This window comes from Eulemur rufifrons, chromosome 16 (genome assembly GCF_041146395.1).
Source record: "Eulemur rufifrons isolate Redbay chromosome 16, OSU_ERuf_1, whole genome shotgun sequence".
Classification (NCBI taxonomy): domain Eukaryota; kingdom Metazoa; phylum Chordata; class Mammalia; order Primates; family Lemuridae; genus Eulemur; species Eulemur rufifrons.
The window spans coordinates 2748446-2761412 of record NC_090998.1 but is presented as its reverse complement, the minus strand read 5'-3'; positions in this window follow the sequence as shown (position 1 = coordinate 2761412).

Below are 12967 nucleotides of genomic sequence, written 5' to 3'. Positions count from 1 at the left end.
CAAACTCCTTAGCTGGGCCTTGGTTGTCTCTCCAGTTTGTTTCATTTAACATGGAAAGATACATTTAGATACAAAATTCAGTCTCCGGCCTCAAGTAGTTTCTAATGCAATTGGTAAAACAGTAAGATTATCTATGTGTTATACATTGTAAGTGTTACTACATAGTGTTAAAGTTATAAAGGGGTATTAGAAATAATCTAGACTAATTGCTCCTTTTAGAGACGAGTACAGAGAAGAAAATATTTTAGTGTGAGCTGGAATGTTTGGGGGAAGTTTCAGGAGGAAGATGGATCTTGAATTGGTGAGAAAGTTCACTATCTTTATCCAGAGCTTAAAGACTTAAATATCCCAGCAACTCGGGAGGCTGAGGTGGGAGGATCCCTTGAGGCCAGGATTTCCAGACCAGTCTGGGCAACGTAGCGAGACTCTGGCTATAAAAAAATAAAGATAAAAAACAGCCAGGCATGGTGGCTCCTGCCTGCAGTCCCAGCTACTCAGGAAGCTGAGGTGGGACGATCTCTTGAGCCCAGGTTGCAGGGAGCTGTGTTGATGCCACTGCACTCTAGTCAAGGCAGCAAAGCAATATACAGTCTCAAAAAAACAAAAACAAACATACGTTGGTATGCTCTTGATTTCTTGATCTGAACATGTATTTTCTTTTTTCTTTTTTTCAAGACAGGGTCTCACTCTGTCACCGGGGCTAGAGTGCAGTGGCATCATCATAGCTCACTGTACTCTCAAACTCCTGGGCTCAAGTGATCCTCCCACCTCGGCCTCCCAAAGTGCTAGGATTACAAGTGTGAGCCACCATGCTTGGCCTGAATATACATTTTAAACAGGAACATGGAAATTAACTTCTCTTGATATTAACTTACAATGTAGAATAAACATTTACATTGTCTAAAGTTTTCTGCAACAATCATAGTAAACACTATTCATTTTATTACAAGTTCAGACTGTGACCTTGTATAAGCTAAAACTCTTTCTTTTACGACTAAGAAAAATTTTTTATGAATAAATTTTTCATCAATAAAACTGTGAGATCAACATTGTTTTCCAATTTGCTCCAATCATCTTTCAGTAAATATCACTGAGCAGCTACTGTGTTTTAAGCACTGCTGTGAGAGTAGAGGACCTAGAAATTCCCATGAACTTCAAATCTATTATGTTTATGGTTTCATTAGGTTTAAAGTTAACCAAGCTTCCTGATCACCTCCTACCTCACTGAACGACTGAAGCAGAGCCTGTGAGGTTGTTGCCTTTGCATAGCTGAAAATCTAAAAGGAATAGGAAATTTAGGAGGAAGAGACCTGCTGGTGAAAAAGGAAAAGTGTGGAGCGCACTGTGATAACTGTGTGATATTGTATAGATTTAGACATGAATAAACTGTTAATCAAACAACAAGACATTCCGGGTAAAACACAGATGGTCCAGAAGACAGCTTTAGTTCTGTCTTCCTAGACCACCAAAACGTTAGGAAATGTCATGTCCTCTAAAAAGGTTCTGATGTAATGGCCCATCCCTGCAAGACTAAGTAACAGAAGTTATCAAGCTTCTTATTATAATTAATGGTAGAAAAGACAAATCTCCAGGTACGATGCTACTGCCAAGGTTGAGAACTCTGAAAATATCTCTAACAGTTCTGGGTCCCAAATCGGTCCCTCTGGCCTTTAGAGCATCTTATGTGTCCATTTGAAACCCAACCTGCAATCAAGCTTCCTAGCTAAAGGCTGGATGGTGAGCTGTGAAAGATAAATTGATGTCATCAATCCATTTGTAGGGGTAGAGTGTCTGTGCCTTGAAACCCATAAAACATGGCACAGGGCAGCATTTCTCGTTGGCAGTTCTGACTGAGGCCGAAGTCAAGGTGACAGAACAGTCCAAGGGAGGTGCTGGGGTTATCATCAGCCACTGGTCAACAGTGGTGGGAAAATGAAAGATTGCATATAAATGAAAACACATTATTGTTACTCTAAGTTAGGACCGAAGCCCATTGGCTGGACGAGTGACAAAGGCCTGCACAACTGCTATGCATTTCTTGCCTTCTTGTGTGGAAGTGCAAGGACTTAGGATCTCCAGGTGTCTCCATCCGATTGTTCTTTTCTTGGTATACCAGAATTCGTTAATTCTAACAAATACAAAGACACCTTGTGCTGCTTGACGCTGCACTGGTATCTGGGGCATTGGCGTAAGTGAGCCTCAGTCCGCAGGTTGTAGTCACGTAAGCAACAAGTGGGCAGTTCTGTGTTGTGCTGCCTTTCGGTAACTATGGGAACTATTAAAATGATATTATGGACTACTAGATTGATTTCTTCCTCATTGGCTTTCCAATCCAATTGACTCTGAGATGAGAGGATGATTCCCAACTGCTGTCAATCCAATTGGGATATGAAATATCCAGCTGTGTTTTTCCAGCTCTTTCATCATCATCATCTGAAATAAAGACTCTGCTTGGATTGTTAGTGAAGAGCCAAGGCACACAGAATCAGATCAGCTGCACACAGGTGTTAGCGGTATAGATGAGCTTCTAGATATGTTTACGCATAATAGGGACAGGTTATGAATGAAAGAAAATAAAGTGGGAAGAAAAAAATGATACGTATTAAATCTTTGAAATTACGGTGTCTGAGATAAAGACTCCACTGTACAAAGGGTGGTTAGTAAGAAGGAGCACTGAAAAGAACGGAAGTGGGAAGTACATCATGATTTCATGGTCCAGAGATGCCTTCAAGGGCACTTGGGCCAACCTCCCATCCACTGAGTGCCTCCTGTGACACTGCTGAGGAGACGTCAGCCTTTGCCTGCTCTCTTTCCATTTACAGCGATGCGGGGTCACTGCGTCAGGAGCCAGACTGTTCTAGTTTTGATCAATTCTAATTATTCAAAAGAATCTTGTTTTACAGTGAAGTGAAATCTGCCTCTCTGTAAATTTAACTCAACGATTGAAGAGCAAGATAAAAATGTATTACTTCTCTTCCACCTAATAGCCCCTTGAAGACTCTAGTCATTGCCACTCTAAGATTTCTCTCTTCTCTAAGTAAATACTCCCAGTTCATTTATTCAGTATTTATTTGTTCATTTATTCAGAGCAGGACCCAGGTCTGAATTGCTCATTATTGTATTTCTAGCACCTAGAGCAGTGCTTGATCGCAGCAAGTGGTAAATAAAACCAAAACAAAAACAAAAATCATTTATTGAAGGCCTTTTCTGTGCCATGTATGGTATCCAGCTCTGGATTTAAATTTACGAAGTTCAATAAACCAGGGTCCATGCACTTCAGCAATTAAAGTCTGGAGAGAAAGGCAAACAAATAAATCAAGGATTAGAGTTTTAAGTGGAGGCATAATGTGCTGTGGAGCACAGACGAAGAATATCCAAACAAAACGAGGACACCAGCGGATACTTCCTGGACAAGGAGATGCTCCAGTGGAGCTCGAAGGACAGAGTGCATTTGGGTGGAGCACAGGGGCACAGTGGCACACGGTCACGCATCTCAGAGTGCCTGGTGTGGAGCATGTTGGTTGCTTGTGGCAGAGGAAGGAGGCTACAGCTGGAGGCAGATCGTGAAGGGGCCATTAGTGCTCAGCTCAGAGTTGAAGCTTTATGCTAAAACATTTGGGGAAGTCATTGAAAGATTTTAAGTGAAAGAAGGATATAAACTGATTTTTATTTTCAGGACATTGGCAGAATTATGGAGAATGGCTAGAAGAAGCAAAGGGAATAAATAGATTGAAGTCAGAAAAACTAGTTAGAAAATAGACCTAAGTCACAAATGCTGAATTCAGTAATTCATGCAGGAAACAGTGAGGTCCTAACCTAGGGCAAAAGCAGAGGGAATGGAGAAAAGGGGAAGTCAGGGTCACATTGTGGAGCTAGACCCTACAGGCTTTGGTGACTGACATGCGTAGTGCTTGAGAAATAAGTGTCCTAGATGACTTCCATGACTGGGCAAGGGATAGTTTCACTGCCTGAAATGAGGAATATCGCTTCTGAGAGACAGTCGATGCAAGCAGGTTTACACGTAGTAACCTTGAGGCACTGGGAGCATTCAAGGGTGGACGTCCCATAGCAGCTGGGCGCACAAGACCAGAGAGAGGTCTTGGTAGAGATACAGCCAAGGGAGCGGCAGCAGGTGTGAGGCCTCGGTGTGGCTCCCCAGGCAGGACATGTGGCAAGGGCTGAGGACAGGGCTTTGGTCCTCTCCTTGCTCCTTTCTCACACATGACGTGGACTTACAACTTCTTAAAGTCCTATTGAGCTTTGTCAAGGTTCTTCTTGGGTTTGTACATAAAAAAAAAAAAAAAAAAAAGCAGAAGTTTTATTTCACCAACGCACAGTACAATAGTGTTGCTTCCTTCTCTTGATCTGATAAGCATGCTTACCTGTGACAACCAAGTTAGCATTAGTTTTTTGGCAGCTCATCATGCCATTGCTTCATATTGAGCCAATGGACAGCTGAAACCCCCCCAATTTTAAAATAAACTGTCAAGCCAAGGGACCCTCCAATTAATTTTCTATAATCAATTTTTGAAACCCGGTTACACAATTTTACACTTACCTACTAGAAGTTGACCCTCTCAACCCACATTAATCAGGCCTTTACTGCTGTCAGAAGAAAGGTGCCACATGTTAGTATCAAGCAGAGAAGGTAAAGAAGTTTCAGAAAGGCGTTTGAAAATAGGACCTAGGGGAAGAGGCCAATGAGATGATGGTACATTGTTGTTGCTGGAAAAAAAATCGCGCTTTGCCAAAAACAATCAATTATGATTTTTCAGTCTCATCTGGGTGCTGATGATGCTCAGAATTCTTTCCTGAGTACCTACTTAACACTCCCGCTCACACAGAGACCCTACTGCAACCAGGTCTAAGGCCCCCGCCCCAGACTCACCAGACACCGGCATCTGCTGCTAAGAGCAGCGCGGCATCAGTCAGCGGCTCCCTGACTCTCTTCCCGACCTTCAGTTTTGTTCCTGTCATCCTCTACTCCTCCTTCCCCACCACAGGAGGCCCCACTGTGCTTCTATCTTCAAGGCCTGGCTCTGATCCTGTCCCTTTTTCTGAGACCTTGCAAAGGAGATCTCAATTATGGAAAGTAACATTCACAGAAGGAGGAAAGAATATCAAAATGTTAACAGTGATTTTTTTTTCCTGGAAATTAGAGTCTTCTGAGATTTTTAAACAAACAAATGTGATTTTTTTCCATTATAAAAGTAATATATGATGGCTTGTAAATTATATGGTCTTCTTCTTTTTCTTCTTCTTTTTTTTTTAATTAGAGACAGGGTCTCGCTATGTTGCCCAGGCTGGACTCAAACTCCTGAGGTCAAGGAATTCTCCTGCCTCAGCCTCCTAAAGTGCTAGAACTACAGGCTTGTGCCACCATGCCTGGCTGTAATTTATATTTTAATAAAGCTTTTTTAAAAAAATGTAATACATGATTCTAGCTCAATCATTTATCATTTCCTCTTGGGCTAGTTTCTTAATACATTGACTGCCATGTGAGTTGTATTTATCTCAGGCTAGTTTTGAGCCCAGGGCCTTGCGAAGCATGTGTAACTCACACGTGTCTTCACTTTGGCAGCCATGAGAACTGTTTTTCAAGTTGCATATAACACACACACGCACAGAAAACAATACAAAAAACAAAATTTTCATTAAATTAGGATCATTTTGTTTTTGAAGTTTTTATTCTATTTTTGTAATAAAACACTGTGACCTCAAAGAAATTTTTTTTTTCTAGTGTGGCAGTCAATGTGTTAATCTCCCTATCCCTCAATTTGCTAATCTGTAAAATTAGTAAAGTAATACTTTACACAGTTTTGTTGTGAGGATTAAATGAGCAAATCATTCTTGGCATATGATAACTTTTTTTAAAGTAACTATTATTATTAAAGAGATATAACAAAAATATCATCTCTCTATGTGCTGTGTAGCACTGATAACCTCTTCCTAACCTTCTTTCTACTTTTGTGCATTTGTCAAATATTCTATTATGATTATATGTTACCTTTACAAGGGAAAAAGAAACTTAAATGTTAGCAGAAAAATAATAAATACCTACTAATGGAGAACTTAGACATAAACTAAACAAAATACTGTATTAAAAAAATCACCCATAATCCCACTATCAGAGACAACTACTAACATGTTGATATATTTCCTTGCACTCTTTCTACATAAATATTTTTTAATAGAAATGAGATATATAGTATATGTAATTTTGTATCTTTTCCCCTTAATGTTTGTTATAACATGAACATTTTTATGGATGATTTCAAATTTTTCCCCATTTATATATTTTTGTGTTTCTGATGGTCTTCCATAATGACCACGTGTTATTTTTAAAAATCGCACACTTTTTCTAATCACAATAATATATGTAATATAGTAAATAATGGTAGAATAATATATAATATATGCTCAATATGTAAAACTTAAAAGACGCACACAAGAAAGCACATGAAAAAGAAAAACTGCCTTTAATACCACAGATTACGGTGAACATTTTTGTGTTTGTCTTTCTAGGTTTGTTTCCCATGTTTAACCTTTCCAGTTGGAAGAGCAAATCTCTCCACGCCGCTGCCTCTGCTCCACCCGCTCCCCACTCCTGCCTGTTGCTCATCCTGTGCGCGGAGGCCTGGAATTGTGTTCCAACTGGTTGCCCTGCCTTCAGGCTCTCCCTCCAGGCCACCTGCACACTGTGTTTCTGAGTATCTGATGCTGTCACTTCCCCACTTAAAATGACTTCCTATCTCCCCGTTGCCTGCAGGGTAGGTTCCACGCAAGGTCCTCGTTGCTGATCCCAAACCACCTGCCTGGCCTCTCACTGTCTCCACACAGAGCACACACTTTCCCCGCCTCTGAGCCCCAGAGTTCCTTTACTGTGTATACTTGATGAAATTGTATTGTCTTTCACAACTCATCTCAGAGGCGACCTCTTTGCGCCTCGCCCCCAATACTCATCCCGAGGTGCGCACCTCTTCTGGAGTTTTTATTGTGTGGTAGCGCCGTGTGCATGTTCATCTTCCTGAAACTGGGCAGCCCGCCCCCAGCGCCGTCCTTCTCACACCTAGACGGTGCCTGGTGTACGATATCTTGCTAGTTGAAGAAAGGAACGCCTGACTGTATGTTTGTCTTCCACTCAGCTAATCCAGCAACTAGCATTTCCAGCAACTAGTATGAGCTCATTGTGTGTAAGGCACTGTAGAGTTGTCAAAAGACTCAAATAACTTTTTATTTAAGCAACAAAGATTTTTTAGTATTTACCGTAAGAGTATCAAAGCAGTAAAAGGCATGCTTTCTAGTCTCGAGAGAGACTTTCAATCTAAGTAGGGAGATACAACTTTGTCCCGTGAAACAAATATAAACAGTACAAGCAAGTTACATTAACTGTAAAGACAAGTGGAAGAGCAGTGGCATAGTGTCATGGACATAGCACTGGACTAGGAGTCGGAGGTCTGGCTTGTTTTCTCTTCTACCACTTACTGGCTGAATAAGCTTGGATAGATCACTTAATTAGCTCCTTGAACTTGTGTTCTCATTTGGTAAAATCAATGCTTTGATTTCATTGCTCTCTAAGGTCCCTTTCAGCGCTTTGATTCTATAACTAAGTGCTATGGGATGACTGTGAAGGGAACAATCATGTCGCTTAGTGTTGGAAGAAAACTCACAGTGCAGGTGAACTCTGAGCTGAACTTCAACTGTAGGAGAGATTTGGATAGCCAGAGAAGAGGTGGGAAGGCATCTCAGATATGGGGAACAACATAAGCAAGGGGCAGGCAGGGGCAGGATTGGGCAGGTGTGCTGACAGGGTGGACTAGACAAGGTTATCCATGGTGGAGAATGTTTGTTCAGGAGGATTGGGAAACAGCTCGGGCTAGGTTGCCTAAGGCCAGGAAGGACTTAAGACACACAGAAATCAGTGAAGCTATTTTAAGATACTTGCAAAAGACAAGAACTAGATAATAAGGGCAAAGATTAGGTTTGCACCAGTGGGAAGTCAGAGCAATGGTTGAAGCGAAGTTGCAAAGATAGAATCAGGAAGCTGGCTTGGCTCTGCAGTCTGAAGGAGAGGAAACGAGTCAAAGACACCTCTTAAGTTATATACCAGAGAAAGTGAATGAATCAGGGTCTAACCCACATTTCAGTGCCTCCAGAGGGGAGGATGGGATGCCCCAGAAGTAGGGGCGAGGGCTGCTGCAGCTCTTCTATACGCCAGACTCCTGAAGACTTCTCCGAAGAACAATGTGGACTCACTTTTTTTGCTTTTGTTTTTATAGGCGAGGTCTTGCTGTGTCACCGGGCTGCAGTGCAGGGGCTATTCAGAGGCTCAGTGCGCTGCAGCCTGAAACTCCTGGGCTCGAGAGCAATCCTCCTGAGCAGCTGGGACTACAGGCCCTGCCACCACGCCCGGCTCACTTTTTTGTTTTTTAATAAGAATGTTAGTGTGCTTTGAAGTCTTCTGAGTTTGTAATATATTTGGAAACGTCTAAACTTTATCTTAATTAGGGAACTCATACAATATCCTTCAGACTCCTTAGACATTAAGATGCATATTAAATCTGCAGCATCCAAATTTAAAGACCTGGAGGAATGTGATCATTGATTTTATATGTATGGATTTTATTAAAATGCTATTCCAAACATTATCTTCCTCAGGAAGGAGATCTGGGTTGCTATTGGATAGAGGTGAGAAGACATATTATTTGTTCCCAATAGAAGACCTAAAATAAAAAGTCTAAACTATTAAAGCATTGAAGAGAAATATCTTGTTGGTGTCTTACATTTATCAGTTAACATGTAGTCATTCTTCAACAGATACCCGTGTAGCAAAAATTATGCTATGATGCTATAAGCTGTAAAAATGGATAATGTTCCCTGCCTTCAGGAAACTTATAATCCAGGAAAGGAGGCAGAAGTAAGCAAACTGTTATGCTGTAATTTAGCAGTCACGGTCTCAGGATACAGGGACACGCTCAGAAGAGGATGAAATGAAGGACTTTTTACAGAGGGGGAACAAAGCCAACAAGGGACGAGTCAAGGGAACCAACAAGGGACATCGAGGCACTCGGGAGCCAGAGACAGCAGGGCGTCATTACCACCCATAGGCCTGAAGGGACAGGGGTGGCAACAGTGTTGATGGAGAGAGAGAGAGAGAGAGAGAGAGAGCGCGCGCGCGCGCGCACCAAGGGAGAAGGGACCTTCCTGCCAGGGCAATAGTCACAGAAAAATGTCGTCAGTGCCAGAGCTAAGGTACGACAGCAGGGACAGAGCAGAGTAAGAAACATCTCCATCCCTCTCTCCTGCTGCCCTCTGATTGATTGGTGGTGCCTCCAAGTGGCCCAGCCTCTTAGCACCCAGCTGGCAAGGGAGCCTGAGTGATAGGTATTTAGGGGTCAGCCTGTTGGGTCACTTAACGGGATGGAGAAGAGTCAGAGAATGGATGGCAGGGGTCAGAGAACAACCAGCCCACAGTGTGCTATTCTATGATAAAAGGCATAGAGGACAGGAAATAAGGAGAGGCAGAGCTCAGGGACCCTGCACAAGAGAGACTGGGTAGCCAAGAGCCAGAGCTGAGGCATCGCTTTGGGAACCGCGCTTATGAGCAGAGACACAAGCCTGGAGTGACGGGGCGCTTGCTAGACTGAGGTTCAGAATGAAGCTGGCTGCAGGTAACAGCAAAGACAAAAGTTACTTAAATAACATAAAAGTTATTTGCATAAAGGAGGACAGAGCAATGGAAAACAGGTGTGGGGCTCTACAATCGTTAGGGGCTCTGCCATCCTCAACACACGGCTTCTGCCTCCTGATCCCCCAGCCGTCACCTCTGTGTCCACCAGCAGGAGGAAGGAGCAGTCATGTGCCCAGCGAAAAATCAGGGCTTCTCTTTTGTAAGGGAAGAAGGAGAAAATGGACATTGAAGTGTTTGTTTCTATAGGGCAGGGAAGTGCTGCTATACCTCAATTCCCACCATTCTGCTCAGCCCCCAGTTACACACCAGAAACCCAGCACTGTAGAGATTTTTGGCGTAGATTTGGAACAGCTTTGCTATATAGATGGACTATAACCCTAGTGTTTATGCAAAATTAGCTTTAGACAATTCTAAGAGCGGATTACATTGGTAAATTTCTGACTTATGGAGTATATGTATAAAAATATGCCGTGTTCATAAACTCAGAATAAGAAGTATATCAAAGGAAGATAGGCTTGGTGTTTGGCATAATAGAAAGGTAATTGAGGCCGGGCGTGGTGGCTCACGCCTGTAATCCTAGCACTCTGGGAGGCCGAGGCGGGTGGATCGCTCAAGGTCAGGAGTTTGAGACCAGCCTGAGCAAGAGCGAGACCCCGTCTCTACTAAAAATAGAAAGAAATTATCTGGCCAACTAAAATATATATATAGAAAAAAAATTAGCCAGGCATGGTGGCGCATGCCTGTAGTCCCAGCTACTCGGGAGGCTGAGGCAGTAGGATCGTTTAAGCCCGGGAGTTTGAGGTTGCTGTGAGCTAGGCTGACGCCACGGCACTCACTCTAGCCCGGGCAACAAAGCGAGACTCTGTCTCAAAAAAAAAAAAAAAAAGAAAGGCAATTGAAATAGAGATTCCCTGCTGGGCGAGGTGGCTCACGCCTGTAATCCCAGCACTCTGGGAGGCCCAGGCAGGAGGACTGCTTGAGCTCGGGAGTTCAAGACCAGCTTGAGCAAGAGCAAGACCCCATCTCTACTGAAAATAGAAAAAAAAAAAGTAGAGATTCCCCAGCTTGTCGCATAAAACAAAGTCAGGAAGATGCTAGAAACTAAAGGAGAGTCTACTTAAAAGTGCAGAAAGCATGATTTGGGAGGAAAGGAAAGCAGGAAACAGTCATACAGCATGTGAGTCTCCATGGTCCAGCTCAGAACAGCCTGTCGTAGGAGGAGACGCGGAAACACGGCCGGGGCGGCAGCCGTGTTGCGGTAGGAATGAACCTCCCGACGCGGAGCACTGGGCAGGGGGAAGAGAGCCGGCTCCTTTCTTTCCCTGACATTTGCAGGTGACACTCTCTTTTTTTCCCTCCAGTTTTACCTCATATTTCTTACTAAACCAGATCAAAAACAGGAAACATAGATATCCATTTCGACTGATGTTCTGTTCCTATGGGACTAAAAACCACGGGCTGAACCTTGCCATCTGGTCCCTAGAGAACAGCCACTGAGCAGGAGCAAATGCGTATTTTGTATAATTTGACTCCACCAGGATGAGATTAGAACTGAAGTTACTGTCAAGAATTTAGGAATATTCTTCCGTGAAAAAATGCGTAAGACTGTCAGACCTGGAGCCATTTGATTCCGTTCAGCTTAATTCTCCTCAAAAAACATTTAAGCACCTAGCACCTGTGTGCTAGGAACTGAATTAAGCTCGAGGAGCACAGAGATGTATCAGATGTTATGCTCACACAGCCTGGAGAATCAGGGGGAAGACAGATACATAATTCAAATTAACTATTATATAGTGCGTATAAAGGGTTCTCAGTATTAAGGCAAGTAGAGGGTATGGTGTGGTCCCAAGAAATAAGCCTGGTAGGTAGTAACACAGACATTTCGCTAGGTAAGCACTGGCCACCAGCTCTGCACGGTAGCACGCTATCTGAAGACGTAGGATCTGTCCATCCCAGAGTGGTTTTGTGATTAGTGGTATGATAGAAACAAATACCTCATACCTCCCTGGTCTGTATTCGAAGACCTCCATCCGAGTTCCCTGAAGTCACCGACTCTCCTACCCTGTAGCATCTAGAAACAAATGTTTTCCAAGTGATCTAGGCTCTGTTACTGTGGAATATAAACACTTTAGTCAATAACAGCTCTGAAACAGACAAACTCTTTGAGCTGCTGGCGGCCTGCTATCAGTCACTGCTGTGGCTGGTGACAAGCAGTGAGCCTGGGGTGGTGTGTCCTGGAGAGGCTCAAGCGGCCCAGTCAGACTTGCAGGCTCTGACGCAGCCTGCCTGGGTTGCGACGTGGCCCCACCACCTCCCTGTACCTACTGGCTGTGTAACGGGGCAAGTTTTTTTTTCCTCTCAAACGGCAAGGACCAGATGGGGCAAGCCATTTACCCTGGATGCTTCCAGTTCCTCATCTGTAGAATAGGAGTAGCAGCAGCACCTGTCTCGTGGGGTTTTGTGAGGACTCTATGGTAACTACACGTAAAACACCCGGAACAATGCTCAGCACATGGTGAGCTTCCCAGAAGTGACAGTGATTATTGCTGGTACACCTGGTGCAGGGAATCTTGTTCGTACACTGGGCCAAAGGAGGAAAGTGTATGGTCCTCATTTCAGTGAACTTAATCCTATTTATATGAAGCTACAGGGTGATAATGGACTCTAGTTCAGCACAGGTGTCATTAAGACAAAACAACGTAAAACCAAACAAACAATTAATAAAAGGGAACGAGAGAACTAATTTCTTTTATATTTATTTATTTATTTTTGAGACAGTGTCTCGCTCTGATGCCCAGACTGGAGTGTAGTGGCTAGATCATAGCTCACTGCAGCTTCTAACTCCTGGGCTCAAGTGGCCCTCCCACCTTAACTGCTCAAGTAACTAGGACTACTGGCGTGTCCCACCATGCCCAGCTATTTTTTTTTAATTTTTTTTAGAGATGGGATCTTGCTGTGTTGCCCAGGCTGGTCTCAAACTCCTGGCCTCAAATGATCCCCTTGTCTCTGCCTCCCAAGGTGTTGGGGTTACAGGCATGAGACACTGCACTTGGCCCTAATTGTACACTTTTATTAATAATAAGTGAATTGTATGGCATGTGAATAATAAAGTGCTTTAAAAAAAACACAAGGTACCCAGCCAGGAAGCATTAAAGCCTGGATTCCAAATGGGGCCAGGAGGATGACAGCGAGGCCCAGGCTCTTTCTTTACGTCATCTATCTCTCACACAGATTTGGTTTTGTGTATTTTTTTTTTTTGTCTTTTTTAAATTTTTT